Genomic DNA, 8,746 nt, shown 5'->3' with positions numbered 1-8,746 from the left:
AACATACAATATATAAACCAATTAATAACCAACATAAGGGAACTAATTGATAACAATACAATAATAGTAGGGCACCTTAGCATAGTTACAACAATGGACAGACTGTCTAAGAAGAAGATCAAAGAGGAAACAATGATATGAATGACACACTGGACCAGATGAACTTAACAGATATACTCAGAATATTCTATCATAAAACAACAGAATACACATTCTTTTAAAGTTCACATGGAACATTCTTTAGAATAGGTGTTTATTAGGTCACAAAAAACACCTCAACAAATACAAAATTATTGAAATTGTACCATCAATCTTTCCTGACCACATCACTGTGAAACTAGAAGTCAATCACAATAAAAAATGTGGAAAGACCACAAATACATGGAAATTAAGCAACATGCTAGTTAATTATGAATGGGTCAGCCAGGAAATCAAGGAAGAAGAAAAACATATATGGAAAACAAATGAAAGTGAAACACAATGGTCCAAAACCTCCAGGATGCAGCAAAAGCAGTTCTAAAGGGTAATTATATAGCAAAACAGATCTATCACAAGAATTCAAATCTCAAATAAACAACCTAACTTTGCACCTAAAGAAGCTAGAAAAAGAGGAACCAATGAAGCTTAAAGCCAGCAGAAGGAAGGAAATAATAAACAAATAGAACAGAAATAAATCATATAGAAACAAACAAAAACAATAGATCATATCAATGAAACCAGAAACTTGTTCTTTGTAAAAATTAATAAATTGATCAAACTGCTAGACAGTCTTTTCAAAAAGAAAAGAGAAAGGGCTGAAATTAATAAAATTACATATGAAAGAGGAGAAATAACAACCAACACCACAAATATACAATTATAAGAGAATATTATGAAAAATTTTATGCCAACAAATTGGCAACAAATTGGACAACCTGCAAGAAATGGATACATCCCCTCACCTAATTTTTTTTAGTTTCTCAATGACTTTGAATTTTCCAGTCCCTCAGCCTATGGTCCCTGCCTTCACTATGTTCCCTAGTTTGTCAATATCCCTTTTACAAGTTGATCCCCCTCAATCTAACAATATATTTGACATGGTCTCACCGTATGAACAATATACTTACACTATTGTGGTCTCAGGTTGAATTGGCTTTTCTAGCAGCCTTCGACTACAAGTTCCTTGTGTTATTGAGTTTCTACCTAACTCACTCATCTACAAACCCATGAATGGCTACAGGGATAGCCATTTCGATCTTGTATTTTACCACTGATATTTTTACTCTAGCTCAGATTTTTTAGATATCTGCTAAATCTCATTTATTGACATCAACCCCCTGTTCCAGCCTGCATGGATTTATTGCATTTATGTTTAGTATTCCTTCCTCCATTTGAAGAATAATGGGAAAGTATAACAAGATTACTTGAATACTATTCTTTCAGGAGATCACAAAGGTTCTCAATAAACAAAGAAACAAATTAATTAATTGTGTAAACCTTAGGCCCAGACTTGAATTTCAGATTGTGTTCTGATATTTCTGTAAAATTTTTTTGCAGTTTTCAAAATTTTCTCACTGGGGGTGTGGGCAATCATGGGAATAGATTGCTTCTTTGGCTACCTGGCCATTGTGTATTATTCACAATATTCAAGACATTTTTCAAATGGTGGTACCGTCAGGATAGTTCTTTGTATTAAAATTTTAATTGTATAATCTGGAGTTTGATTAACTTGTCTCTGGCCATCTAGGTGGTGAAATTGGACTTTTATGGCCTATTTTTAATGATGTCTGGACTGGATTTTGCTGACATCACCAACCTCTGGGTTTTGTGTATAAGAGCTCTTCTTGCCACAGGTCTTTCTGACACAGAACTCTGTAAGTTTCCAGATCTCCAAACTCCCAAGGTAAAGACCTGACCATGATCCTAAGCAAGGACAAGAAAATCATGAGGTTGAGTAGCAGGAACAATACATGCCTTTCAGCCCCTTTAAGGAATTGCCATAAAGTGATTCATAGATCACTTTGACTCCAAAAGCTGCTATTCCTCTTCACACCATCCGTGCAGGAGGCTAGCTTATGCTGCAGCTGCCAGGAGATAAGCAAGGGCCTGCTGAGCTGGCAGGGCCCTTCTACCATCCTAGGGCAACCAACTATAAGCCAGTCTTTGCATCAGAGAGTTTTAGCCTAAGATGCCAATCCAGGGGTGATGAAGACCATCACTTTTATATTGCAGATGTGGAAACAGAGCCTTGCTTGAAGTTATGCCATTAGCTACATTAGTTAGGATCAGATACAGCAGTCTGGTATTATTATTGCCCCTACAGTGTTCTTTTCTTGGTGACAAGCAGTTACAGGATTTAGGTTGGGGATTGGCATCATGGCTGGTGTAGATGCTTTTTTTTTGTAATGGTAAGACTAATATCCTTAAACTAACTGGAAGCACGAGAGCATACCTTTTCCAGTATCTAATTTGCTGAAGCCTTCTCTAACAGGATTTTACTCTCCCAACTTTGGAGTGAAAATGTTTTTAGAGAAGTCCTTCCTTCTGTTCAGTCACCCACAAATCAGGAATAACAGAGGGGAAACTAAGGTCTCCAAAAAGGGGTAATTGGCTGCTTGCCAATATCCCTTCTTCTAAATCTGAAAGTGGGGACACTTTCCTTATCAGTGATTTCCTCTTATCTGGAATATTTCTCCTGGAGGGACAGTTGTTTCTCCTGGAAATGAAAGTTCTCCTGCTGCTTTTCCTTCAAATTTTCCCAAAGCTGCTGACATCCCACCGTTTGGTGCTCTAGGTTCATTTTCAGTTCTTGAAGCTGAGATAGAGAGAGCAGAAGAACCTCCCTCAGACATTTCATTTCCTGGGAGAGCTTTGATGAGTAGAATACAGGAGTATTTGTATTGTGAGGCCAAAGGTCAGCAGGAAGATGAACCCAAGCACATCCATAATGATGACTAAAACTAAGACAAAAGGAAGGCCAGCTTAAACTGCATCCTGGGGGATGCAAAGAGAGTGTAGGTTCACTATATCCATACATCCTGGAGAATGTGGTGCCTCTATGTTTTCAATGCCTGTGATTCTCTGATTTACTAAGACCTACCTTGCTTTTAGATAAAACACTCTGGTTTTTAATGTTCTCTGTTTGTTTTCCACATCCTCTGTGCAATAATCAATTCTTGAGTTTGGCCAAAGATCAACATCAAGATATTGTGTCTACAGTTCTTAGAACTTATTTTCATCACTTTGATAATTAGGACATCTGTTCTTTTCTTGGTTTGTGGTATCTCTCTGATATTCATGATTTCTCAAAGACTAGTGACAGGATTCTGAGAATAAGGCCGTAGGTGTCATCAGTCCTCTGGGAACTGAAGTCACCTGAGCCTGGCAGACTGCACTCTTTATTTTACTATTTTCTCCCCTGTGAGGTCTGTGAGGTCTGTGCTAGTATTCTAGGCATGCAAGGGTGGCTTAATCGTTCTGTCTCCTTTCTTATCTATTATTTTTTTTTACTCCCCTACCCCCCGGTAACTTTTCCCTTACATATTCCTGTTCTCAGGAGGCAAATTTATAAATATCACTTGATATCTTGTTCCATTCTATAAGCATTCTTTTATTTTAGGTTTAATACTTTTGAAAACTGTCATTTATTTTAAAAATATTTAATCCCAAGCAAGTGAACATGTAGTGTAGTAATGGTTTCAGGAGTAGAATCGTGATTAATCACTTACACATAACACCCAGTGGTCATCCCAACAGGTGCCCTCCTTAATGTACATCACCAATTTATCCCATCCACCTACCCAGTGTCCTGCCATCAACCCTCAGTTTGCTCTCTGTATTTAAGAGCATCTTGTGGTTTTACCTCTATGTTCTTATCTTATTTTTCTTTCCCTTCCCCTATGTTCATTTGTTTTGTTTCTTAAATTCCAGATATGAGTGAAATGATATTTATCTTTCACTAACTGACTTATTTCGCTTAGCATTATACATTCTAGTTCCATCTGCATTGTTACAGTTGGCAATATTTCATTCTTTTGATTGCTGAGTAATATTACATTGTGTGTGTATACCACATCTCCTTTATCCATTTGTCAGTTGATGGAAATTTTTGCTCTCACCATAATTTGGGTATTGTTGATAGTAGTGCTATCTATTAACATTGGGGTGCATGTGCCCCTTTAAATCAGCATTTTTGTATTCTTTGGATAAATACCTAGTAGTGCAATTGCTAGGTCATAGGGTAGTTTTATTTTTAATTTTTTTTGAGGAACCTCCATACTGTTTTCCAGAGTGGCTGCACCAGTTCACATTCCCCCCAGCAGTGCAAAAGTGTTCCCCTTTCTCTGCATCCTCGCCAACATCTGTCTCCTGATTTGTTAATTTTAGCCATTCTGACATGAGTAAGGTGGTATCTCATTGTGGTTTTGATTTGTATTTCCCTGATGAGTGATGTTGAGCACCTCTTTATGTGTCTATTAGCCATCTGGATGTCTTCATTGGAAAAGTATCTGTTTATGTCTTTTGCCCATTTCTTCACTGGGTTATTTGTTTTCTGGGTGTTGAGCTTGGTAAGTTCGTTATAGATTTTGGATACTTGCCTTTTAACCTATATGTTATTTGCGAATATTTTCTCACGTTCTATCAGTTGCCTTTTAGTTTTGTTGATTGTTTCCTTCACTGTGCAGTAGGTTTTTACCTTGATGACGTCCCAATAGCTCATTTTTGCTTTGATTTCCTTTGCCTCAGAAAACATATCTAGTAAGAAGTTGCTGCAGCTGAGATCAAAGAGGTTGCTTCTTGTATTCTCCTCTAGGATTTTGATGGTTGCCTGTCTTACATTTAGCTATCATCCATTTTGAGCTTATTTTTGTGTATGGTGTAAGAACGTTGTCCAAGTTCATCTGCATGTTGCTGTCCAGTTTTCCCAGCATCATTTGATAAGGATACTCTTTTTTCCATTGGATTCTCTTTCCTGTTTTGGTGAAGATTAGTAAGCCATACATTTTGTGGCTCCATTTCTGGATTCTCTATTCTGTTCCATCGATCTCTGTGTTTTTTTGTGCCAGTACCATACTGTTTTGGTGATTACAGCTTTGTAATATAGCTTGAAGTCTGGAATTGTGATGCCTCAAGCTTTTCTTTCCTTTTTCAATATTACTTTTGCTATGCAGGATTTTTTTGTTTCCATATAAATTTTAGGATTGTTTGTTCTACTTTCGTGAAGAATTGTTATTTTAATAGGGATTTCATTGAATATGTAGATTTCTTTGAGTAATATCAACATTTTAACAATGTTTGTCCTTCCAACCCATGAGCATGTAAGGTTTTTTCCATTTCTTTCTGTCTTCAATTTCTTTCATAAACTTTCTATAGTTTTCACTATACAGATCTTTTACCTCTTTGGTTAGGTTTATTTCTAGACTCTTTATGATTTTGGGTGCAACTGTAAATGGGATCCATTCCTTGATTTCTCTTACTGCTGCTTCATTATAGGTGTATATAAATTCAACCAGTTTCTGTACATTAATTTTATTCCTGCAACTTCGCTGAATTCATGTATCAGTTCTAGCAGTTTTCTGGTAGGGTATTTTGGGTATTCACATACCATATCATGTCATCTGTGAAGAGTGAAAGTTTGACTTCTTTGCCAATTTGGGTATCTTTTATTTCTTTTTGTTGTATTATTGCTGCAGCTATGACTTCCAACATGTTGAACAATAGTGGTGAGAGTGGACATCCCTGTCGTGTTCCTGATCTTAAGGGGAAGCTCTCAGTTTTTACCCACTGAGGATATTAGCCGTGGGTCTTTTTTATATGGTCTTTATGATCTTGAGGTCTATTCCCTCTATCCCTACTTTCTTGAGGATTTTTTCAAGACAGGATGCTGTATTTTGCCAAAAGCTTTCTCTGCATGTATTGACAGGTTCATGTGGTTCTTATCTTTTCTTTTCTTAAGGTGATGTATCATGTTGCTTGATTTGCAGATTTTAAACAAGCCCTGAAGCCCAGGAATAAACCCCACTTGATTTTGGTAAATAATTATTTTAAAATACTGTTTAGTTTGGTTAGATAGTATCTTGTGGAGAATTTTTGCATCTATGTTAATTAAGGAAATTGATCTGTAGTTCTCCTTTTTAGTGGGGTCTTTCGTTTTGGCATAAATGTAATGCTGGCATCATTGAATGAGTTGGAAACTTTCCTTCCATTTCTATACTTTGAAACAGATTAAAATATAGGTATTTTCTTCTTTCTTTATTTTTTTTGTTGGCCTGATTTTTTAAATATAATTTATTGTCAAATTGGTTTCTATACAACACCCAGTGCTCATCCCAACATGTGCCCTCCTCAATGCCCATTTACCTACCCACTTTCCTCTACTCCCAAGCCCTCCACCAGCCCTAATTTGGGCGCATGTACCTCAATGTTTATATCAGTGTTATCAACAATAGACAAGTTATGGAAAGAGTCCAATGTCCACCAACTGAAGAATGGATAAAGAAGATGTGGTTTTTATATACAATGGAATACTACTTGGCAATGAGAAAGAATGAAACTTTCCATTTGCAACCATGTGGATGGAACTGGAGGGTATTATGCTAAGTGAAACAAGTCAGAGAAAGACAGATATCATATGTTTTCACTCATATTTCAAATTTGAGAAACTTAAGAGAAGATCATGGGGGAAGGGAAGGGGAAAAAGTAGTGATTTCAGAGAAGCAAACCATAACAGAGTCTTAAATACAGAGACTTTAGGTCTTTTTAAACCTCTTGCAGCAACGTTTTTTAGTTTGCAGTGTACAAGACTTTTGCCTCCTTGAAAGTTTTATTATTAGACATTTTATTGTTTGGGGCACTATTGTAAATATAATTATTTTCTTAATTTCCTTTTCAGATTGTTAATTTCTAGCATAAACACAATTGTTTTTTGCCTATCTTGTACCCTACAACTTTACAGAATGAGTTTATTGACTTTAATGGTTTTTGTGTGTGGATTATTTGGGACTTTTCCATATATGGGAGCATGCCACCCACAAATATATGTCGTTTTATTTCTTTTTTTCCACACTATTTTTGCTCACCTTCAGTTTTAAAAGATATTTTGGCCAAGTGTAGAAACCTATACATTGCTTTAGGCCACCCCTGGATTTTGTGGGTCTGAGAGGAGCAGTGTTAGACAAGAGTTTCCCTATTTTGGGTCACCTCAAGTCCCAAAGTCTTGGATCCACTTGTACTGCCTAAGCCAAGGAAATAGAACTCAGCATGATCCCTTGTTCTTTGCAACCCAAGCTCCAGTTGGAGCTTGAGGCCCCTGCAGGGACTGTCTCATGGCCCTAGGAGCTGCCTAGACCCCAGAGATGAAAAAAGAGTGGGTCCCCCCAAAAAAAACAGCCTAAAGAACCCCATGTAGAGTTAGAAGAAAGTTAATGGAGCCACAGGCACTCTTCTCCAGGCAGGATTGGGAGACTCCGTGTGGGGAGTGGGCCATGGGGGCTTTGGGGGCAGAGTCTCACTGGCTCTGAACTCAAGTTTTCAGTGCACTGGTCCTCATACCACATCCTCCTCCTGCTCTACAGGCAGAAGTGGAAAACTACCAAGTTCAAAGGTAGAGCCACAGGGTGTTGCACAGTGAGCCTTTCTTTATGTTTCAAATTCAAACCAAAGCTGCCATGGCTCCAACACCACCTCAATCACTACATGACCACTGTGTGCCACCCACAACATGTGGTCAGGTCTCATTTGAAGTTAGTAGCTGGCTAGAGCTGAACCAATCTCTCCCTCCCTCCCTCCTTTTCTCTCTTTCTCTTTCTCCCCTCCTTTTCTGCCTCCTTTTCTCTCCGTTCCTCTCTCTCTCCCTTTCTCTTCCTCCTCCTCATATTCCAGGTTGTTTACCCTCATCTTTCTCTTCATGTTTCTCCATTCACCCCCGTCCCTGCCACAAATATCCCAAGACTGAGGCCACTGGACTACCTGGGTGGGATGGGAGTTCAGTGTCTTTTCAGGTGGTGCTTTCTAGCATCTTTAGAACTTTTACCTGGTTCAAAACAGCTGCTGGAATGAAGGTTTTTAATAGGTTATTTGAACAACTTTTCATCTCCCCTCATTCTGGGGTTATTCTAGCATTGAAAACGTAGGAGTCCAAGTAGAGTTCTTGGTTTCCCCCCACCCTAGACCCCACAGCAGAATAAACCCTTTATGAAGCATTTATAAGAACGTACTGGGTGCCACACTCTGATCTGTGTCATGAGCAAACCCCAGGTCTCTGTCCCATGAAGCCCTCTACTAAAAGTGTCGTGGTGAAGGCATAGCTGTTTAGTGTCCTTCCCACTGCCCACTTAGGCATCCTGACTTAGGGGGATTTTCAGTGAATGAAACGAGTGGAGCTAATAAAAAATGGAAAATGTATGACTTCAACAGGAGATGCTGTGGTCTTCACCTAGAGCCCAGTGGCTTTCCAGGCATCACAGTCTACAATTCACTCTGGGTATAGAGAGAGCCCACCCTCAAAAATCACCAGAGGCAGCAGCTGCAAATTGGTGATAGTCCCTTATGGGATTTTCAGCCTAGCAGATCCTTAGTTCTCCAGCAATCAATACTCCCAGTGTCTCTTATTGGAGGAATCACCAGCCAGCAGCCCTGCTTTAACCTGGCTATACAGTCCAGTATCCCCAAGCTCTGCCTTCAGAGAGAATACATGCATACTTGTAGGCTAGGGCTTGTAATTAGACATCTCCCTTGTCTTCTAAGAGCCATCTCCTGTGACCAGCAT

Source organism: Panthera onca, chromosome D1 (assembly GCF_046562875.1).
Source record: "Panthera onca isolate mPanOnc1 chromosome D1, mPanOnc1 haplotype 2, whole genome shotgun sequence".
Taxonomy (NCBI): Eukaryota; Metazoa; Chordata; class Mammalia; order Carnivora; family Felidae; genus Panthera; species Panthera onca.
The sequence above is the reverse complement of the archived record's forward strand: the minus strand, read 5'-3'. Positions refer to the sequence as shown.